Source organism: Felis catus, chromosome E2, assembly GCF_018350175.1.
Source record: "Felis catus isolate Fca126 chromosome E2, F.catus_Fca126_mat1.0, whole genome shotgun sequence".
NCBI lineage: Eukaryota > Metazoa > Chordata > Mammalia > Carnivora > Felidae > Felis > Felis catus.
Window position 1 is genome coordinate 49,738,806 of NC_058382.1, and position 22,651 is coordinate 49,761,456.

At 40.4% G+C, this 22,651-nt stretch overlaps 1 protein-coding gene across 4 annotated transcripts in view; it reads right to left on the minus strand.

Moving 5' to 3' along the window:
- Nucleotides 1-22,651, minus strand: part of CFDP1 (craniofacial development protein 1) — a 121,246-nt gene that overhangs the window by 36,793 nt on the left and 61,802 nt on the right. The window contains exon 7 of one of the 4 annotated variants that reach the window (XM_045047088.1): nucleotides 19,392-19,914. The exons of the other annotated variants lie outside the window; for them this stretch is intronic. The gene's annotated coding sequence lies outside the window, so the exon portion shown is untranslated. Of the gene's footprint in view, nucleotides 1-19,391; nucleotides 19,915-22,651 lie in introns of those variants that run through there. 4 annotated transcript variants of the gene reach the window in all.

Genomic DNA, 22,651 nt, shown 5'->3' on the forward strand with positions numbered 1-22,651 from the left:
AAGTCCAGATTGACTGTCCTAAGTTCCACTCCTAGAGAGGCTGACTGACTCCGCAATTAATTCTGCAGGTGACTGACTACCTTGGGCCTGTAGTTTTCTTTTTGACAGTGTGAGACGTGAGTCTTCTCACACTGATAAATTCACAGTGACACTCTGGCAAAGCCTTCCATGCTAAGGTTTCTTGCTTGTCTTCCACTTGGGAAATTTTCTCTGTGATTTCTTTGGGCGTGTTCCCCCACCATCTTCTCTCTTCTTTTCCCAGAACTCCCTGGATAAACTCTGGGACTTCAGAAATGACCCGTTATCGCATTCACCCTTTCTGTCACTCTCTTTTTATTATTTTGTACTCCAGGAGAATTCTTTGGCCCTTTCCTCTTGTTTGTGAATTCCCTTTAGTTGTATCCATTATGCTATGCAGCCCCTTTAACGAGGCTCTAGCTAAACAACCATGTTTTATTTCTAAGATCCAGGAAACAAAATTCATTCTTTCCTGTAATAGCTTTCTCTTGTTTCATGAATGCAGTATATTATCTTTTTATCCCTTTCAGGGTACAAACACGCTTTCCTTAAAGTCTCCTTCTTTATGTTCTATTTACTTGTACCCTCCACAATTAGTTTTTCAATTTCTTGAGTTTAGAACTTCTCTTTTGTGACTGTTGATTTTTCTCTGACGTTTGGTGACTCTGAGTTATGTGCTTGCTCTTCGCTGTTTCAGATCCCCAGAGTGTAAATCTAGGTGCCACACCCCGTAACCAGTCATCACAGGGAGGGGCAGGACACACAGGGCTTTCAGACTCTGAATTCTACTTTAATATGATCCCATTGCCTTCTGTCCTTCAGAAATTCCTCAATTCTAGACTACTCAGGACATTATTTTTTTCAGTACTGTTAAAGATATACCTTTCTAAAATATTTAGGGGGTTTGGGGCCTGTAAGTCCTGGCATGTGTTCAATTTACTGTCTTAAGCCACTTGAGCAGTAGCCATTTAGCACTGACCAGGGACAGAGTGTTCTACATCTGAACCACTAATACCAAGCACCTGATAGATACATCCCTTACGATAGAATCCAAGATTCCTAGGGGCACGTGGGTGGCTCAGTCAATTGAGCATCCAACTCTTGGTTTTAGCTCAGGTCATGATCTCACAGTCATGATATTGAGCCCCGCATTGGGCATCGGGCTCTGTGCGAAGCATGGAGCCTGCTTGAGATTCTCTTTCTCCTTCTCTCTCTCTGCTCCTCCTCTGCTTTTGCTTCTTCTCTCTCTCAAAATAAACATTGAAAAAAAACAAAAAAGCAACAAAAAAACCAACATTCCTTCCAAGTCTCCAAATGAGCCTATGTAGGAGGTATCTTTAATATGATGGATCGGTTTTCTTTTTTTTGCTTACCAAACAAAGCCTGGTTACTTTCTATGATTTTCCAAGTATTGGTTTTGAGATGCCTCAATAGGACAAACTCTTCTGGAGAGTGAAATAGTAAGTACAAGTTAATAAACATTTTGTTTTTTTCCTTTAAAACAAACAAACATTTTCTAAACCAAATGTAACACCAGCCTTATAAGTATGGCTGTCATGAACCATGTCACCAGTATCTAAATAACTGATAAAATCACATTTCCAGAATGGCGAAGCTGAGAAAGGACCCTGGGACAGAGGTATCCACAATAACCCTGGGGGCCCCTCTGAACCATGGAACATCACCAACAATCAGTCACTAAAAGAAAAAATAAGTCAGGAAAAGAAATAATTTCTATTTCTCCAAGATAAACCAATTTAAAGGAGACTGTTCTTTCTCTAGTAAACTGAAGAGAGGATATACCTCCTTTAATACATGCTAGGTTACTAATGTTACTTACAGGGGCACCCAAGTGGCTCTGCCAGTTAAGTGTCCGAATCTTGATTTCAGCTCAGGTTATGATCTAACCATTTGTGGGTTCGAGCTCCATGTCAGGCTCTATACCACACAAAGCCTGCTTGGGATTCTCTCTCTGCCCCTCCCCTGCTTATGCTCTATTTCTCTCTCTCAAAATAAATGAACTTAAAAAAAAATACCGTCACTTACAGAAGTTAAAATTTCTTCTTGCACTGAAATGTTCACATAAAACTCAAATACCTATGTTGCTCAACTTAAAGCTGTTTCTTGTCAGAGTAATGGGTGGGGAAATTCTTCAATAAAATGTGATTGCCTTGGGGTAAAAAGCAACATGACAAATAGAAGATCAGGTTTATTAAAGTTCTGCAGTAAAAAGAAGATGTTTTTTAAATGAAATTTCTTCTGTAAGTGAAGTTGATGCTGAAATAAAGAAATTAGAAGTAGAAGCCAATTAGCAGGCTCTCCACTTCTCTGCCACACGGGTTCTTTTCTTTCCGCCTGTTTCTCATTTGCTAAGTAAGAAAGAGTTAACTCATAAATTAGAGGAATGTTGTTTCAGCTCCACACAAAGCTTTTAAGAATAGGGTCAACGCAAGTACTAGATTCTTCACTAACTCATTAACAAGACAGGTCACGATGGCCTCAGGGTTCGTTTATCAGCAGGAAAACCTCAGCTGGTAATGACCGGTTGTTTCCTGCACATCTCAAAATTCAGAATGGAGAAGCAGACTCCATTGTGAGTCTGCTTCCTGGCTTGGAAGGAAAGAAAATATTTTCATGATGACTGTTTTTTTCTCAGGCTGGTGTTACACTTGGCCCAAAGGCCCAATGGGCAGACGTGGGGCTTCTACTCCCAGACTTTCTAATGCTTTTTGTTCCCAGTTAATTATGTTCTAATGATGTTATGTGTAACCTCATTGGGTTTTACTGACAAGGCACTGCTTTTTAAGTGAATTTTTACGTAAATGTTAATAGCTGTAAATTAGGCAAGTTTTAGCAGTAATTGCCTGCCCATCCACCTTCACCGTGTGCTAGCAGCTACAATTCTCCTTGACGGCTCCTGTTCTTGACTGTGACCTACTGTTCATAGTCCAAAACAGAGTGAAAGCTACTAATAACCCTATGGAAACCCAACTGGTTTTGGTATAATGTTCAGAAAGGCCTTCCTCTGTAGTGTTGAGCCTGGCATCTACCTTGAGGGGGAAACCATGAAAGATCGAGCAATCCTCGCACTGTCAAAAGGCTGGCAATTTCTCTCCAAAATAAGCGATTGGTTGGAGTAACACAGAGCTTAAAGCAAAACTCCAAAGTAAAAGCTCCCAGTGGGGAAATTATAAGCAGAGCTCCTGTGTATCTGGCACTGCTTTGGCAATTAAGCCCTGGAAAGGCTTCTATGGCCTTGCTGCAAATAGCAGGTTTCAGCAGGGTATGAGGAACAAAAGACCTGACTTCCCACCCTCCCCGAGCAGCCCTGAACCAGCAGTGCTGACGCGGCTTCCAGCGCGCCAAGAGAAGGAAAGGCAGCCACAGCATTTCTGAGGGGGGAGAGAGGTTGTGTTCCCTTTCCACTCCCTGCTTTTGCGACCATTTCCAAGACTCCCTTTCTGTGCTCAGTGTATTGCTCTTCCCAAGCCGCCAGCTGAGGAGGCAGTGCGCGCAAGTGAGAAGACCCGGATGCGGGCATCGAGACGCCTGCTCTGGTCCTTAGCCTCTCTGTGCTCTCCCGGGGTCTGTTTCACTTCCAAAACTCTAGTGGCATTTTCCCGATTCCCGATACTTGCACAGTACGTGTCTTCCAAGCTCACCACTTCAAATATGCACCTCAGGTGCCTGGATACACGGGCCTCACCAAGGATGTTCCCAGCTTCTAGCCTGCTGCCGTGTCCAGCTCGTGGAGCCGGCCATGCTAGGGGCTTTATAATCCTCTGTGGACATCAGAGTTTACTTTTTACCGGAAGATGCGGAGATCAGTGGTACTTTCTAATTATTACTGTTGGGGCAAAATCTCAGATTTATTATTTTGAAAACTACTACTCACAAATCCATGGTGACACCTGGTATTTCCACTGGTACCCCTCCCCACTCTCCAGGAAGAAAAAGTCACTAGGACAACAGGCACTTCCGTGCACAAAACTCTGCTGCCTCTGCCTCACAAGAGCTTTGGCAAAAGAAGAGTCTCTTCTTTACCAGCTGACTCATTAACAGAAAGACCATAAAAATGTGTTTAATTAGAGTAAGAGGGGCAGGTAGTAAGGGGGTCACACTGCTCATCACTTCCCATCCCCAGTGGTTGCCAAGGCCAAATCCAATTACAGTTCTGACCAACTCTTATATATCAGCATCCCCGCTGTCTATATGCAGACAAGAGCAGAAAGGAATCTTTTCTCTAGGCTCTTACTTGGGAGAAAAGAAAAAGCATTGGAAAAAAAATTTTTAACGTTTATTTCGGAGAGAGTGTGCACGCACGCACAAGAGCACACACACACAGGAGTGAGAGGGAGAGGGGCAGAGAGAGAGACAAAAGATCCTAAGTGGGCTCTGTGCTGACAGCAGAGAGCCTGATGCGAGGCTGGAACCCACGAACCATGAAATCATGACATGAGCCAAAGTCGGACACTCAACCGACTGAGCCACCCAGGCTCCCCAAGTAAAGAACATTTTTTTAAAACATTTTTTTTTTACTTAAAAAAAAAAACGTTTATTTTTGAGACAGAGAGAGGCAGAGAGCGAGCAGGATAGGGCAGAGAGAGAAACACGGAAATGGACGCAGGTTCCAGGCTCTGAGCTGTCAACGCAGAGCCTGGTGCAGAGCTGGAACTCCTGAGCCGTGAGATCATGCATGACCTGAGCAGAAGTCAGACACTTAACCAACTGAGCCACCCAGGCTCCCCAAGAAAAAAAGCATTTTGAGTTTAGGTGGCTGGGTTAAGAGTCAGCAACCCTCATCTTCATCTTGCCTTTTTGAGAAACTTTAGGTCAGGAATTCTCAATCTTGGGTGACTGTATCCCCAGGAACATCTGGCAACATCCGGAGACATTTTTGGTAGTCCCAACTTGGAGAAGAAGAAAGAGGTATGACGGGCACCCAGTAGGTAGAAGCTAGAGATAACGCTAAACACCCTGTAATGCACCAGACAGCTCTCGACCAGAACGAACTATCCAGCCCAGATGGCAGGGGTGCAGAGGTTGAGAAGCTCCGCCCTAGGTGAAATGGCACATCCTCTATAAATGGTAGCACTCTGCAGAGCTGCTAAAATGAGCACAGCAGTCTCTCTGATAGAGCACTCTGAGCTCCTTGGAGGAAATCCAGATTTAAGATCTATGAGCTTCAACTTTTCGTTGTTCCTGGGCAAATGGGAGACTAGCCTGGTTCTTGGGAAAATGGAAAAAAAAATCTCTAGACTGAACATAAAGATTCTACTGCATGACATTAAACATTTCTAAATACCATCAGCAAAACCCCTTTTACATTTTAGCTGGTTAGAGAACAAAATGCTAGACAGCCAGTTTTCTCTGCACGCACATGTTCTTCTCCCTGGTTTAATGGCAGTTCCTTTGTTGAGGAATCTACCTCTGAGCAGCCCTCAAGTGGCCTGGGAAAAGCCTGGCTATAATTCCCTCACGGTAATGTATTGACTCCATTTTTCTCCAGCAAAAAAGGTGTCAGTCCACATCACGTAGATGAGAAACAAGTGCTAATGGAACTGTTCCAAGATGGAAGGGAATTTGACAGAAAATATATGTCCATGACAAAACAGTTGGGGAAATTCCCACAGTCTGAAGGGGAGCATGAGGCCCTACAGCACATGACGGAAGCCTGGGAGGGATTTCATGACCTCATTACTAGCTCAGTTATTTTAAAAGTTTCTAAATAGAAACCAAGCACTAACCTTTGGAACAGCCTTGGCTGGTAGGACTCTTAAAGGTGGCCTGATGAGCTAAAAATGATCAATCTCTTAATACTGAGTAACACTACTGTTTCCTGCCATACCACTGTAAATCAGTCAATCAATGTAAGATCAGCTCATGCAAGTTTGATTTCCTCAGGAAGTAAAGAAAAGGGAATAGAGAAAAGTGAATGATTGGAGAGCTAAGTAGACTGGGTAATGAATATGCAACATTTCATGCAGAATTTTTTAAAGGAATTTGTTTAATTAGGAGGACATTTCAAGAATCTCTAATAAGAAACAGTTTCCTCCTTATCGCCAAATTAAAAAAGCACGAATGACTTTAGAGCTTTTATTTGGTGCAATTATGGTAGGAAAATGGGCTTTAATAAACCACAGTTGCTTAAAACCCTATAGATCAATTGCTTGGCTGTTGGATGAAACTAACCAGCCTCTAGCAGTAGTGCACAAATTTGGAAGCCAATGAAAGCTTGCCCTGTCGGCAGATAGAAGGCTTTGGGGGCCTATACATATTTTTTTCATTGCTAGCCACAAACACAAAAACCAATCAAAATGATGATTGCACAACAATATGAATGTACTAAATACCAATGAATTGTATGCTTTAAACTAACTTCATGTTATGTGAATTTCACCTCAGTAAGAAAACAAAGGAATCAGGAGTTAAATCCGTTTAATTGCTTTAGAAAACAAAATCACAAGAAGTAGGTCTGTTAGAAAAATGTCTATATGATAATGGTACAGTTCATGACCAAACAATCCTATTATAGTAGCTCATGTTCAGATGTTTTAGAGTAGTGTGTTCACATGAGAAGCAGAAAAAAAAAAGAAAAAAAAGGAAAAAGGAAAAAAAGGAAAGCTGAATGAAAAACTACTCAAAATAAACTTTTAGAATGAGAATAATACCTTTAAGAAAAGCCCAGAAGCAATACCTTCTTGGTAAAAGGTCCCTAAAACCTGTGAGAGAATTTGGTAACAGATTAAGATCGTTTGTTTTCCTATGGTGCTTGGTTTGAGGTAGACCAAATGTGGAAGCTGGACCATAAGGAATGTAACTGAGTGCATCTTAAGAGCTTGAGAAATGCTGATCTTTCTTTTTTTTTCTTTTTTAAATAAAAAAAAAAAATTTTTTTTTTTTTTGAGAGAGAGAGAGAGAGAGAGAGAGAGAGAGAGAGAGAGAGAGGCAGAGCACCAGCAGGGGAGGGGCAAAGAGAGAGGGAGACACAGAATCTGAAGCAGGCTCTAGGTTCTGAGCTATCAGCACAGAGACCCAACACGGGGCTCAAACTCATGAACCATGATTTCATGACCTGAGCTGAAGCTGGACACATAACCAACTGAACCACCCAGGCACCCTTCTTTTTTCTTTACTGTTTATTTATCTGTGAGAGAGTGCACGAGTGGCGGAGGGGCAGAGAGCGAGGGGACGGAGGATCAAAAGTGGGCTCTGTGCTGACAGCGGCGAGGCAGATGTGGGGCTGAAATTCACGAACTGTGAGATCATGACCTGAGCCCAAGTCGGACGCTCAACTGACTGAGCCACCCAGGCGCTCTGAAATGTTGATCTTTCTAAGACACGTTATTTGGTCCTAAGTTGGTCCCAAGGCCTGGTCTTGGGGCAGTGACTGTACTGAGGCTACAACAGGGAATAACTAAGGTCTTTAGATGAGGTCTGGAAGCTTCCAGGTTTCTAACCAAGAAGAAATCTGCATATCCATTAACAGAAAATAACAGAACTGGATGGCAGTGTGAGCAGAATGAAGTGATGGCTCAAATGTGAATGTGCAGGGTTCCAGTACATCCCCCATGAGGACTCATCTTGCCTACACCCCGTGGGACACACATCCTGCTTACCGTCTAGTGTGAATAAGGGAAAAGAGATTATGTCCTGGATCCTGACATAAAAGCTCCTGGTGAGATGTAAATGAAATAACCATGCTAATTTGCTAAAGTTCTCTGGGAGTAGCTGCTCTATTGCATACAGTACCAGGAGGACAGGTAGAGTCAAAGAAGCAAGAATAAACTACCACATTCCTAGATATTCTACACCAGGCATACTTTGATTTTCCAAGATAGCTCTAAAAACTACTACTAAAAAAAAAAAAAAGTCGACACTCCCTGCAAAAAAGTTGAGTATGCCATCCAAACTCTGGAAATAAACGTGCTCCATTCCTCTCCTCTGAGGTACTATCTTGCTGCCTAATAAAGATGCGGAAATCCAGTCAGTCATCAGGACTTTCCCAACCCCGTCCCTGAAAAGTGACTTCGCTCCTTTGGGAAAATGTGGACGGTCTCCTCTAACCTCCCTACATAACAGCAAGTAACTGATGCCACAACACACACACTCTGGGAGCTCAAACTCAGTAGCTAGTGTCAATATTCCTTTACTAATATCAAGAAAACACTGACCTAAAGTACCCTGAAAAGAACTGAAAATAAAAGCAATAAAAAAATTCAGTTTAAAGGGAAAAATAAAAACTTTACGGTGGAGAAACCTGGTAGGCTCCAGCTTAAACAAATGATCAAGGTTAACATCGTCACTAATACTGTCAATGTCATGCGCAATACAAACACATCACCTCTCTGGCAGTCTTTACAAACATCCAAAACCAGTCTCATCATGAGATATCATGAAGCAAACTCAAATGGAGGGACATTTACAAAACACCTGACCAATATTCATCACAAGTGTCAGTCAGGAGAAATCAAGACTGAGAAACTGTCACAGACTAGACGGGACTATGGAGACATGACAACTAACTGCAAGGTAGAATCCTAGTTTGGACCTTGAACACAAAAGGACACTAGTAGGGGCGCCTGGGTGGCTCAGTCAGTTAAGCGTCTGACTTCAACTCAGGTCACGATCTCGTGGTCCGTGAGTTCGAGCCCCGCGTCGGGCTCTGGGCTGATGGCTCGGAGCCTGGAGCCTGCTTTGAATTCTGTGTCTCCCTCTCTCTCTGCCCCTCCCCCATTCATGCTCTGTCTCTCTCTGTCTCAAAAATAAATAAACGTTAAAAAAAAAAATTTAAAAAAAAAGGACACTAGTAAGAAAACTGGTGAAATCTAAAGTCTGCGATTTAGTTAATAAAACTGCACCAATGTTAATGTTTTAGCCTTATAAATGTATTAGGTTATGTAAGACATTTTAACACTAGAGAAAAGTGGATGAAGGGCTCATGGGAATTCCCTATACTGTCTTTACAACTCTTTGGTAAATCCAAAATTATCTCAAAATAAATTTTAAAATAACAACAAAAATAAATAAATTTAAGCCCAAAGCCTATAAAATTTCTTGATTTCTGCATTGAAAGTCATTGACTGTCTTGTTTTGAATGGGAAAGAAATGCTGATTTAACATGAAAAACTGGGGTAAACTACAAGCTGTTTTTTTCGTTTTGATTTGCCTTAAACCAAACTAATGAGGTAGTAATTTATTGCCAACTCTTTCTAAGGATTGAGACATATACATCATAAAATGCATTCTATTTTAACTGCCTATTTCAGTGATTATTAGTATAGACACAAAGTTGTATAAACACCACTACCACTGAATTCTAGAACATTTCCATTGGCCCTCCCCTTTGCCAAAAACAAACAAACAAACAAACAAACAAAACACCCTGTACTGATTAGCAGCCTCCATTCCTTACCCTCTCCAGCCCCTGACAACTATTAATCTGCGTTCTCTGTAAAGATGTGCTTATCCTGGATACTCCATATAAATGGAATCATAAACTATGTGGCCCTATGGCTTCTTCTTTCACTTAGGATAAGGTTCCCAAGGTTTATCTATATGTTATAGCACGAAATCACTCATTTTTGTGGCCAATAATATTCCATCACATGAATTTTATTTATCCATTCACAATTTATTTATCCATTCACCAGCTGATAGACATGTGGATTGTTTCCACCCTTTGGCTATTATGAACAATGCTGCTATGAACACTGTGTGGACAAGAGATATCCACTTGTCCCAGTACTGTTTGTTGAAACGACCACGCTATACCATCCACATTAAATTGTCTTGGCATCAAGATAAAAAATTAACTGACCATAAATGAGGGTCTACAGTAGTCCCCTCTTATCCATGGGGGATGTCTGAAACCAAGGACAGTACAGATACCCTATATACGGTTTTTTGCCTATACATGTACACCTATGATAAAGTTTAATTTATAAATTAAGAGGAGATAATTACTAATAACCATTAAAGAAGTGTGGTGTCTCTCTCATTCAAAATATCTCATTGTACTGTAATCACCCTGTGCTGATGTGAGATAATAAAATGCCTATGTGAGGAGATGAAGTGAAGTGAAGGAGACAGGCACTGTGACCCAGTGCTCAGCTACCAGTGACCTTCTGACCATATGTCAGGAGGATCACCTGCTTCCAGAATGCAAATGACCACAGGTAACAAAAACCCTGGAAAGCGAAACCATGGGGTGGGGGGGAGAAACTACCGTATTTCTGAACTTTTCAGTTCAAGTCCATGCTCTATAGGTCTTTGCTTACGCCGTACCATATGGTCTTCATTATCGTAGCTTTGTAGGAAGTTCTGAAGTCAGAAAATGTGAATCCTCCAACTTTGTTCTTCTTTTTTGAAACTGTTTTGGCTATTCTGGATCCCTTAAGTTTCCACATGATTTTAGAATCAGCTTATCAATTTCTACAAAGAAGCCAGCTGGGATTCTGATAGGAACTGCACTGAATCTGTACATCAATTTTGGGAGTACTGCCATTTAGCCATATTAAATCTCCCAACCCATGAACGTAGATGCCTTTCCATTTACTTAGATCGCTCCTGTCTTTCCCAGTACTTTAGAGATTTCAGTGTACAAATCTTAAAGATTTTTTGTTAAATGTATTCCCAAGTATATTATTCTTAACGCTTTTTAAAATAGAATTGTCTTAATTGCATCTTTAGATTGTTCATTGCTAGTCTGTCAAAATATAATTGACATGGAGAAGAGAGGCAAAAGAAATGCAGGAAAAATTAAATTTCCTTACAACTTGCAGCCCATTGACAAGTACCTGAGGCATGCAGAGTGACCTTCTTCCAGGAGCTCAACTGCGTCAACCACCTCAATGTCAGTAGTACTTTGCTAGAGGTGAAAGGCAACTTCAGCTTGTCATTAATCCAACCTCCGGGATCCTGTAAGTCTTAACATTTAAACACCTTTTCTCTCCACTCACCAAAACGTGTGTTAGCAATCATCCTTCAAATGAATACCCCACTGACATACATCTGAGGGGTCTCATGAACCTTATCTTAACAGCAGCTAGCCCCTGAAGGTGCTGGAAGGCTTGCTTCCAAATTCCTTAGAGGTTTACACTACCCTTAACGCCCTCCCAACTTGAAAGTACAGAATCAGTCCCTTCTCACAATCCCAGTGCAGCTCTTTCTGCCACGGCTTCCATCCCTGTACTTTAATAAAACCACCTTTTTTGCACCAAAAATATCTCAGGAATTATTTTTTGACAGTTCGTTCCCAGACCCCAACATTTCACATCATAATGATCTTGTATACTGCCTTGCTGAACTTGTTTATTAATTCTCATAGTTTTTTACAGGACTGCTTAGAAATTTCTATATAGAAGATGTCATCTGTGAATACAGTTTAAGTCCTCCCTTTCCACTTTGGATGCCTCTTACTTTTCTTGTGTAAGTGTTGTGACTAAAACCTCTAACACAATGCTGAATAGAAAGGCATGAAGGGACATCTGTCTTGTTCCTATCCTGGGAAAGCATCCAGTGTTTCATGATTAAGTAAGATGTTAGCTGAGAGTTGTTTTTTCATAAATTGACCTTTATCGGCTTGAGGCAGTTCCCTTCTATTCCTAGTGTGTTGAGTCTACTTCATTCCTTTTTTTGCAATATTTTTGAATAATATTCTCCTGTATGGATGTGGTATAGTGAGAAACATATTTGGTCTGTGTATTCAGTTCCTGGAACAGAGCTCTTAAAGCCCTCAGAATTTTCTGAGCATTGTTGTGTCTTTTGTTCTTCATACTAAGACCTCCTTTTGATCACGCTGGGAGTTTATGCTAATGATGTGACTTAAGGTAGGACCCCTAGATAGCTTCAGGACAGAGCTGGTCACCAGAAAGACCAAATGATCACAGTGTTGAAACTTTTAGCCCCACCCACTGACCTCAGGAAACGGGAAAGGGAGCGGAGATTAAGCTCCATAAAAACTGTTAAGAGTGAGATGTGATGAACTTCTAGATTAGTAAACACATCCAGGTGCAGCTGGGACAGCCTGAAAGCTCTGTGTGCACCCTCCCCAACACCAGGCCCTATGCAGGGCTTCCTTTTGGCTGTTCTGAAGTTGTATCCTTTAGAATACACTGGTAAACTTAAGTGTTTTCCTGACTTCTTCTGTGAGCCATTCTAGCCCATTACAAAATGTTGGAAGAGGACTATGATTGTAATTTACAGATAACTGGTCAAAAGTAGGGATTGGCATCCGAAGTGGGGAGCAGTCTTGTGGAACTAAGTCCTTATCTTGCTGGTATACACTAACTCCAAGTAGTTAGCGTCAGAACTGAATTGTTGAACACCCAGTTGATTTCTGGAGAATCAGAGAAATGGCTGGTATTGGAAAACACTCCAGAATAAATATATGTTTATCCATTCTTCGTTAACAGACATCAGGTTATTTCGAATTTTTGACTACTATGAATAATGTTATAAACATTTGTGTACAAGTTTCTGAGTGGACTTATGTCTTCATTTTTTTGGGTATATACCTAGGAGTGGAATTTTTGGGTCATATGATAGATCTGTGCTTAAATACTTGAGGAACTTCCGAATTCTTTTCTAAAGCAGTTAAACTATTTTACATCCCACCAGCAGCATGTGAGGGAGGGTTTCAATTTTTCTGCGCCCTCATCAACACTTGCTATTTCCATATCTTGATTATAGTCATCCTAGCAGGTGTAAAGTGGTACCTCATTGTGGTTTGATTTGCATTTCCTGAATGAATAACTGCAATCGCTTTTTAATTAAATGTTATTTAAATAACTGCAGACATTTAACTGGATACAACCTAAGTAAGGATAGCTTAAAATCACATTGAAATCCTGGCCAGAAACCACAAAAACACATAGGCATAAGATTATTCATTTCAGGACTCTTGATAACAACAAAAGACTAGAAACAACCCAAATGTTTATCAAAGAAAACTAGCTAACTCTGGTACACTTATACAATGAGACACTCTGCATGTGAAAAGAAATGAATGAGGAAACTCTATTACTATCAAGAATGTATCATTAAGTAAAAAACAAAACAAAACAAAAAAAACCAAGGCACAGTAAACTGTATATATAGTATACTATTGTTAATTAAGTCAGAGGAGATAAGTGTATTTTTTTTTCTTTTTGAGAAACAGAGAATCCCACAAGGGGGAGGGGGGGGAGAGAGGGAGAGAGGGAGAGAGGGAGAGAGGGACAGAGGGACAGAGGGAGAGAGGAAGTTGGGGCTCATGCTCACCTGAAGCAGAGCACAAGTTCACCCAATGTGGGACTCGATCCCACAAACTGTGAGATCTGGACCTGACTGTAAGTCAGATGCCTAACGACGGAGCCACCCAGGTGCCCTAAATGTATTTTTTTTTTTAACGGAAAGATAAACTATTAAAACATTACTACTTACAGTACAAAGAGAATAGGTGGAGTGAACAGAGACAGAAGATAAACTCATTAGAAAGCTTGTTTTTAGAAATTTTGCATTAAGTACAAAATAAAATTTTAAGTAGAAACAAAAGCAAACTCTGAAAATAAAATATATAACAAACGACCCTAATATGAATCCAGCTGGTAGCATTACTACAAAAAGAAAAACTATTCCAGGTGTCTTCAGAACACAGTAATTTGACTCTACATTTCTAGTGAAATGTATCCTGAGGACAAAAAACTGCAAAAACAAAACAATCCAACTTAATCCATTTGTACTAATCACACTCGGCGGTGGTGGTGTTGGTATTGTCATTCTGAGACTACTGTTTGTGTTGTGAAATAAAGCAAATAGGTACTTTTGTGATATTCTATCATTCCTCCTGTTTGACCTCAGTTTAGGAAGGGAGAAGCTTCAGATGTAAGAGAATTCAAGAGTCCTAAATTTGAAGAACCTCCGTACTGTTTTCCACAACTGCTAAATCACTATACTGTACACCTGAAACTAATATAACACTGTACATTAATTATACTAGAATAATAATTCAACAACAAAAAAAGAGTTCTAAATTTGATTTGGAAGTAGCAGTACTGTCTTTAGAGTAAGGAAACCAAAACAAAATTCTTTGCTCTGTGTACTGGAAAGTTCTTGTGACAATGACCTACTCAGTAACAACTAGCAACTCCTTATGTCCCTAGTGTGTTGAAATAATGTTTCCCAGTAAAAGGCACCAGGACTCCCTATGTTAGAGAGCGGATACTAGGCCTAAGGCAGGAAATGTACAAAATGGGCCTGGGATATTTTGTCCTATCAGGTAACACGGAAGCTAGGGTCACTGTTAAAAGGACTTGCAAACTTACTTGAAGAAGTACTTTTTGAGCAAATGAAAACAATTTGAGAATCAGTAAGAATAAGGACTGCAATGGATTGAAATAACATCACATGTTTAACTTCATGAGTTCATAAGAAACACTAATTGGATACTACTGAAGCATGTTAGTGAACCAACTCATTTTGAAAATAGGTAACTAAAAAGAATCAAGCATGTATCCCGTCTTTCCTATATGAATTGGGAACTAAACAGATACAGAGAAGTTTATACTTATAGAAGTATTACAGCTAATAAATGAAGAAGGAATGACTGAATCAGACTGTCAATCCTATAGAATGAATGTCTGTGCCTCTCCAAAATTCATGTTGAAATCTAATTCACAATGTGATGGTATTTGGATGTGGGGCCTTTGGGTGGTGATTAGGTAATGAGGGCGGAGTCCTCATAGATGGGATCAGTATGCTTGAAAAGAAACTCTAGAAAACTCCCTTGCCCCTTTTGCCATGTGAGTACAGTGAAAGGCCAAGAACCAGGAAGTGGGCTCTCACCGGACAGAGAATCTTGGTGTCTTGATCTTTGGCTTTCTAGCCCCTGGAACTGTAAGAAATAAATTTCTGTTGTTTATAAACCACCCAGTCTCTAGTAAGCTATTACATCAGCTTGAACAGACTAAGACAGTCACCATTTTGCAACGACAAGTGGATCCAGGATCATCAATAGCTACTAGCATCACAAAAAGAAAACTAGACATTATATCTTCTACGTATCACTCTGATGAAGTCTTGGAAATAAAAATCATATATATCTAATTGGAACCTAATCAAATCTTCCTACCAATTTAGAGGAAACAGGCCAGAGGAACATGTTAAATTCCACTATGGGGATATAAACAGCAAAATCTAGGATGTGGAAAACTCTATAGGACAAACAACCTAGTTTCTTTATCAACACATTTTAAGTAAAAATAGAAGGAATAGAATGGAAATTTTAAGATTAAAAGGGACTAAGATATAGCAACCAATTGCTAAGCCTGGGCCTTACTGAATCCTGATTCAAACAAACTATATAGAAAAATAACCAAATGCGAGACAAATCAGGTATTTAACCAATGATTAGATAATTGGTAATATTACGAAAATTTTTTTTTTCAGGTGTGACTTTCAGGTGTGGTTATGTTTAAAAAGAAGACATGCATACTAAATATTTATGAATATTTTTCTTTTAGAGATATGTATTACAAGATTTATGACTATAACTATATTCTGGGATTTGATGAATTAAGACTGGGCACTAATGCTTAATTACTGAAGGTGGGCAAAAAAGGAAAAAGAAATAATGGACCATGATATTAGAGAAATAACAATAAAAAATTCATTATCAAAGTTTTTAAGCCTCTTTTTATTCTATTTTATTTTTTTTTTCTAAATTTTTTTTCAACGTTTTTTATTTATTTTTGGGACAGAGAGAGACAGAGCATGAACGGGGGAGGGGCAGAGAGAGAGGGAGACACAGAATCGGAAACAGGCTCCAGGCTCTGAGCCATCAGCCCAGAGCCCGACGCGGGGCTCGAACTCACGGACTGCGAGATCGTGACCTGGCTGAAGTCGGACGCTCAACCGACTGCGCCACCCAGGCGCCCCTCTTTTTATTCTATTTTAAAGTTTTGAATCATTTTACTTAGTCTCTGTTCTATGCCTCTCTCTGGGAATAGAAGAGACTATTTGTAATTGAAGTAGAATGGTTACACTCTCTGCTGTACTTATTTTGTGTTTAAAAGAAGAATTTCCACAGAAACTACCACAGAAATCCATTCAAAGAATCTTAACTATACAACCATGTCTCCAATGGAATAGGTGTTTCCCTGATACCAATATTATAAAGACTTTTTTACTGTAACATAAAGGAAAAGTTAACAGAAAAATAAGCTTGGTGCTTTAATGAACTAAATGGTTTTCACTGGGAGTATACCTAAATATAAGAAAAGTTAGGGGTGCCTGGGTGGCTTAGTTGGTTAACGTCTGACTTTGGCTCAGGTCATGATCTCATAGTTCGTGGATTCGAGCCCCGTGTCAGGCTCTGTGCTGAGAGCTCAGACCCTGGAGCCTGCTTTGGATTCTGCACCTCCCTCTCTCTCTGCCGCTCCCCCACTCGCACTCTCTCTCTCCCTCTCAAAAATAAACATACATTAAAAAAATATTTTAAAAAAAGTTAAATGTGAATCACAACCTTTATGTAATTCCTGTTTCTCAGGGAGCATTTAAAGTCCAAACAGCACAAAAGCCATTCATTTAGAAAAGTGACAGGGCAGAGCACCTGGGTGGCTCAGTCCCTTAAATGTCCAACTCTTGATTTCAGCTCAGGTCATGATCACGTGGTTTGTGAGTTCCAGCCCCACGTCGGGCTCTACACTGACAGCATGGAACCTGCTTGGGATTCTTCCTCTGTCCCTCCTCTGCTTGTTCTCTCTCTCTCTCTCTCTCTCTCTCTCTCTCTCTCTCTCTCTCTCAAAATAAATAAATAAACTTGATTTAAAAAAAAAAAAAGGAAAATTAATAGGGCAAATGTCCAAAGGGAACATTATCACTTATCAGCAGGAATGGCAAATAACTAGCAACCATGTCTTTGCTTCCTAGCTTCCCCCCCTCCTTGGAAAAGCATCACAAGATCATGGAAGGATTTTGAACTGTGTAGTCAGACAAACCTGGGTTCTGCCTCTAATTACTTTGAGCAGATTGACAAACTTATCTCAACCTGTTTATCTGTAAAATTAAAGAACTATTACCATCATTCTCTCCTGAAATTTGTTGAAGGAACAGAGTACCACGCCATTACTGCTACCATTACCTGAAGGGCAGCAGAACGTCCTGCAGAGCTGGGGGAAAGGAGATACCAGCCCACAAAGAAATATTAGACTATCTGCCTCCGAGACCCACGCCTGTGTGAGAAGGAGGATGTGGAAGCCCTGCAGTAATGCGGTCATCTGTGAGGAAAGAACACACAGGGATGTACACAAGCCAAACAATCCTTTTTTTTTTTTTTTTTTAAGATGGGCTTTTTATTTTATTTTTATTTTATTATTTTTTTAAAGTAAGCTCTACACCCAGTGAAGTGCTTGAACTCACAGCCCTGAGATGAAGAGTTACATACTCTACCGACTGAGCCAGCCAGGCACCCGTAGCCAAATGATTCTTGAAGTGGGTTAGAGACCACTGCTTCCAATCAACAATTAAGAATGACTTGTTTTAGAGTTAGCTGAAGAGATCTTTCTCTTTCCCACTAGGATTTGAGTTCTTTGAGGACAGAGACTTTTTTCTTTCTTCTCTGTACCCTTAGCACAATGCTTTGCCAAATGTATCCTTCACTGCCAGGCAGTCAAAGGAAAAAAGAAGGGAGGGAAGCGGGGGACAGGGAAAGGAGGAAGGGAGCCAGTTTCACTTAAGAAGGACGCAGCAGGTCTGCTGGGTTCCTGCCATCAGCACCGGTGTTTGCCCATCTATGGAAGTGGAAGCTGAGGCTCAGGGAGGTCACACAGGAGGACGTGGCCAGGTGGGATGCAAAGCCTGGTTTGCGTGATCTCAAGGCTCACAGATGTGGAGATCCTGAAAAATCTACGACACATCTCCAGGGGAGGCGTCCTCATGAGGATACAAAAACATGGTGGCCTCATAGATCTGTGAGTTCGGACAAATGCACTGTGGTTAAGGCAAGACGTTCACCTCAAAGGAAGCTGGGTAAAGGATACCTGGCACCCCCTGTTCTGTCTTTGCAACTATTCTATAAATCTAAAACTTACTTATGCTCTTAAATATGGTAGGGCAAAAGGGGAAAGTGCGGTTTAAGAATTAGCCACCTAAATGCAATGGGGTATTCTGGGTTGGATCCTGGAACAGCAAAAGGTCACTAGTGAGAAAACTGGAATAAAATCTAGAGTTTGGTTAATAGTTTGGTCTATTAATCTATTAATTTTGACAAATGTTCCATGGTGGTATGAAGCTGGGTGAAAGGAATAAGGGAACTTCTGCATCATTTTAGCAACTTTTCTGAAACCATAATCTATTCAGATTTTCAATAAAAAGTTGTTCTAAAATAACTTGTTTTTTTTTTTTTAAAGTAAGCTCTACGCCCAGTGTGGGGCTTGAACTCATCACCCTGAGATTAAGAGGTGTATTCTCAAAAAAACAACAACAACAAAAAACACAATTAATTAATTTTAAAAAAGTGGGGGGTGGTGCCTGGGTGGGTCAGTCGGTTGAACGTCAGACTTCAGCTCAGCGAGGCCCACGTCAAGCTCTGTGCTGACAGCTCAGAGCCTGGAACCTGCTTCAGATTCGGTGTCTCCTTCTCTCTCTGCCCCTCCCCCACTCAAGCTCTCTCTCTCTCTCTCTCTCTCTCTCTCTCTCTCTCTGTCAAGAATAAATAAACATTAAAAAAAATTATTTTTAAAGAAAAAAGTTGCATTCTCTACCAAGTGAGCCAGCCAGGTATCCCTAAAATAACTTTACTTTTTATAAAAAAGAACAAAGAGTAAAAATTAAGTAAAACAAATATTTTATATGCCATATATTAAAATATAATTGTATTTATAATGAAATATAGTTTTCTTAAAAATGAGATTAATTTATTAAGTCTTAATTCTTAAATAGGTTATCTTTCTAATATGTTTTTATAAAATGGTAAGTAGGCCACTCTTCTGCCTAGTGTGGTGATCTCTAGGAAAAGCTTTCGTGCACCTGAGTTGCAGTCTAAATACCTTTTTCCAGGTAAACTACGGTTATTCATACTTGGGTGCTTGGCAGACATTTTCTCATTTCTGAAAAATGAACGAAGTCTGTCACTTCAAGGAGAACAACAGTCTTTGCTGCCAATTATAAATTTTGAGCTTTAGAATTTTGGAAAACTTCTATCTACTACTGTGAGCTGGACAGCTTCCCAGTACTTAAAGACTTTCTGATGAGACTGGCAGTGATATGAATGTGGCTGGTTAATGAAATTAGTCAATATTAGACCTATATAACCCAGTAAACTAGTATTTTCCAAATGACTAATGCATGGTTTAGAGCACCATGCATACTGACAAAAAATAATTCATTCAAAGTACAAGTGAAGCCAAGATTTTAATGTAACAGAACAAAAAGTTGATTTGGTCTCAGATCCCATTTTGCAACCAAACTAAGAAACTACCACCGTTCACATTTTGGTGCAGTATCATAGATGATGTCCAAAATTATCTAAACAGCTATTAGAATACTCCCTTTTGTGCAACTACATACCTGTGTACGCCTACATTTTCTTCATGTAATTCAACCAAAATAACGTATCAAAACAAACTGATGAGAGAAGCAGATCTGAGATCCAGCTATCCTCTCTTAAGCCTGACACTAAAGGGATAAAATGACAATACAGCAACCCCTTTTATCCAGTTTTGCTTTCTGCAGTTTCGATCACCCACAGCCGACCAGTCCAGCAGCAGACTGCCCTCCGCCTGCCCCACTGCCAGGTCAATAGCAGTCTGATGCTACGTCACAAGGCCTCCGTCATTCAGCTCACTTCCTCTCTTCACCAGGCATTTTATCATCTCACATCATCACAAGAAGGCAGTAACAGTAGAATAAGATATTCTGGAGAGAAACCACATTCACAAAACTCTTACTGTAGTGCACTGTTAAAGGATTTCTTTTTTTTAATGTTTATTTATTTTTAAGAGACAGAGACAGAGGGTGAGCAGGGAAGGGTCAGAGAGAGAGGAAGACACAGCATCCGAAGCAGGCTCCAGGCTCTGAGCTGTCAGCACAGAGCCTGATGCAGGGCTCGAATTCACAGACCGTGAGATCACGACCTAAGCTGAAGCCAGACGCTCAACTGACCGAGTCACCCAGGGGCCCCTGTACTGTATTGTTATAATTGTTCTTTACTAGTTATTGTTGTTAATCTTTTACTGTGACTAATTTATCAACTAAACTTTATTGTATGTATGTATGTATAGGAAAAATATAGTATATAGAGGGCTTAGTACTATCTGTGGTTTGAGGTATTCTCTAGGGGTCTTGGAATGTATTCCCTGCAGATAAAGGGGACTACTATACTACTCTCCTTGATAATTTTTGGGGGGAAAATATAGTTATTTATATTAACATGTAATGGGTTTATTACTATTTCAAAATGAATTAAAAAATATTTTAAACTGTTCTCAGTTTTAGACCCTACATCTGTTCTGACTCTTTTCTTGCTGCAGGGGAGTGAAAGATTCTGTTTTATTTCTAGATTCTACCCTGCAATGATTATATTTTTGTTAATTCAAAAAAATTGTTCTCAGTGTTAATTTCTTACACTGTAAATGACACTTATAACTCCCTCAATAATTGTGAAGAGTTGCAGAGGTCCTGATAACAAGAAGTTTGAAAACTGCTGATTAGGGTAATATGTGCATACAAGCTGCTTTTCTGCAATAAGGGGAAAAAAGGCCAGATTCTTACTAACAGAGAATAATTCACACCACTGGCTCCAAAATAGCAAAGCTCTGCAGACACTGATACACAGTGAAGTGGTTTAAGTGTTGATTTTTAGTTAGTTCGTATACTGATTTTTTACTCTTAGAGAGAGAAAAAAAGACAAAACGACAAAAAAACAACCAAAATCTTATGCCTTGGGTTTGGCAAGTTGATCTTTCCTGAGATTCCAAGCCTTTGCAGCCTGTAAGCAGTGTCACTGACCATCACCACCTCCAGCTAGCACTAATTCAAGTGCTCATCCTCTATCAGATTTTCCTCTTTCTCCAGGGATAAGGGCCCAAAGCAAATGTGGACACAGTCAGGACCATTAAAAATAAGTGGTTTTGGGGGCACCTGGGTGGCACAGTCGGTTAAGCGTCCGACTTCAGCCAGGTCACGATCTCGTGGTCCGTGAGTTCGAGCCCCGCGTCAGGCTCTGGGCTGATGGCTCAGAGCCTGGAGCCTGTTTCCGATTCTGTGTCTCCCTCTCTCTCTGCCCCTCCCCCATTCATGCTCTGTCTCTCTCTGTCCCAAAAATAAATAAACGTTGAAAAAAAAAAAAATAAGTGGTTTTGGGGGCACCTGGCTGGCTTAGTCAGTGGAGCATGTGACTCTTGATCTCAGGGTTGTAAGTTCAAGCCCCATGTTAGGCAGGTGTGGAGCCTACTTTATTTAAAAGAAAAAAACAACTGGAGGCGCCTGAGTGGCTCAGTCAGTTGAGCATCCGACTTTTGGTTTTGGCTCAGGTCAAGATCTCACGGTTCAGGGGACAGAGCCCCACATCGGGCTCTGCAAAGATGGCATGTGAGCCTGCTTGGGATTCTCTCTCCCTCTCCCTCCCCCATGTGCTCTCTCTCTCAAAATAAATAAACTTAACCCTCCCTGACCCCCCACCCCCACCCCAGCAAAAAAACCTACAATTGGTTTTGAATTCAGAACAAAAGGATGACAACCTCTGGCACAACAGGGATGTGCTTTGCTGTCTACTTAACCAAATTCAATTTCTCTGAGGGCCAGTGTTTTGTAAATACCATCTAAGGTTTTCAGTGTTTTGTTTATTGTGCCACATATTTACATTGTTAATGGCTACTCTCCAAAGAAAACTGAAACCCACTAGTGTCTACTTGGCTAAATCTTGTATACTTTCTACCTTTTCAAAGTTCATCTTCCAACAGACCTTGGAATGCCTGCTTTGTGACTTACCCACACATGCTTATCGTATCAGACAAAAGATGGCTTCTGGAAGGAAAGAGGTTGTTTCAGAAACTAAACACACGGGTCCTTATACTACAATATAGCTCCATTTCATAGACTTGGGGACTCTGAGGTGGACAGCAGGGTAGAGCTGAAGCCGGCTCCAAAGAGAGCAACGCATCTCAATCAGCCTAAGCCCTGACTGGGTGTTGAGTCAGATAGCTGGGTAGTGAATAAAGTTCCTTAGAGCCAAAGTAGTGAGATAAATTCTAAATCTTGGCATTAGAAGAATAAGAGAAGCCCGAGGGGAAACAAAGCTATGGTACTGGCAGATAAAGAAAGCATAAACTATTTTAAGATCAATTTACACATGTAGAATTATACTGAACCTCACTAATTCTACCAGTAACAAGAACAAATTAGCTTGTGTGTAAATGGGGTCCATGTAATTCTTGTCAGTTACCAAGGTGTCAGCAAGGCCTCAAGGCTACTGGATTATCCTATTAAGATTGAAATAAAATTGGTTTGATTTGTCATCTTGTATCTAGGGAAAACATGCATCCTACTCACTCTCTCCTGGATATTCTTAGGATCTTTCATTTATTAGCTGCTTCTCTCTTCAATTCTTTTGGTTGTGTGGAATTTATAATCTCTGCTCTGTCACTCATCTTTA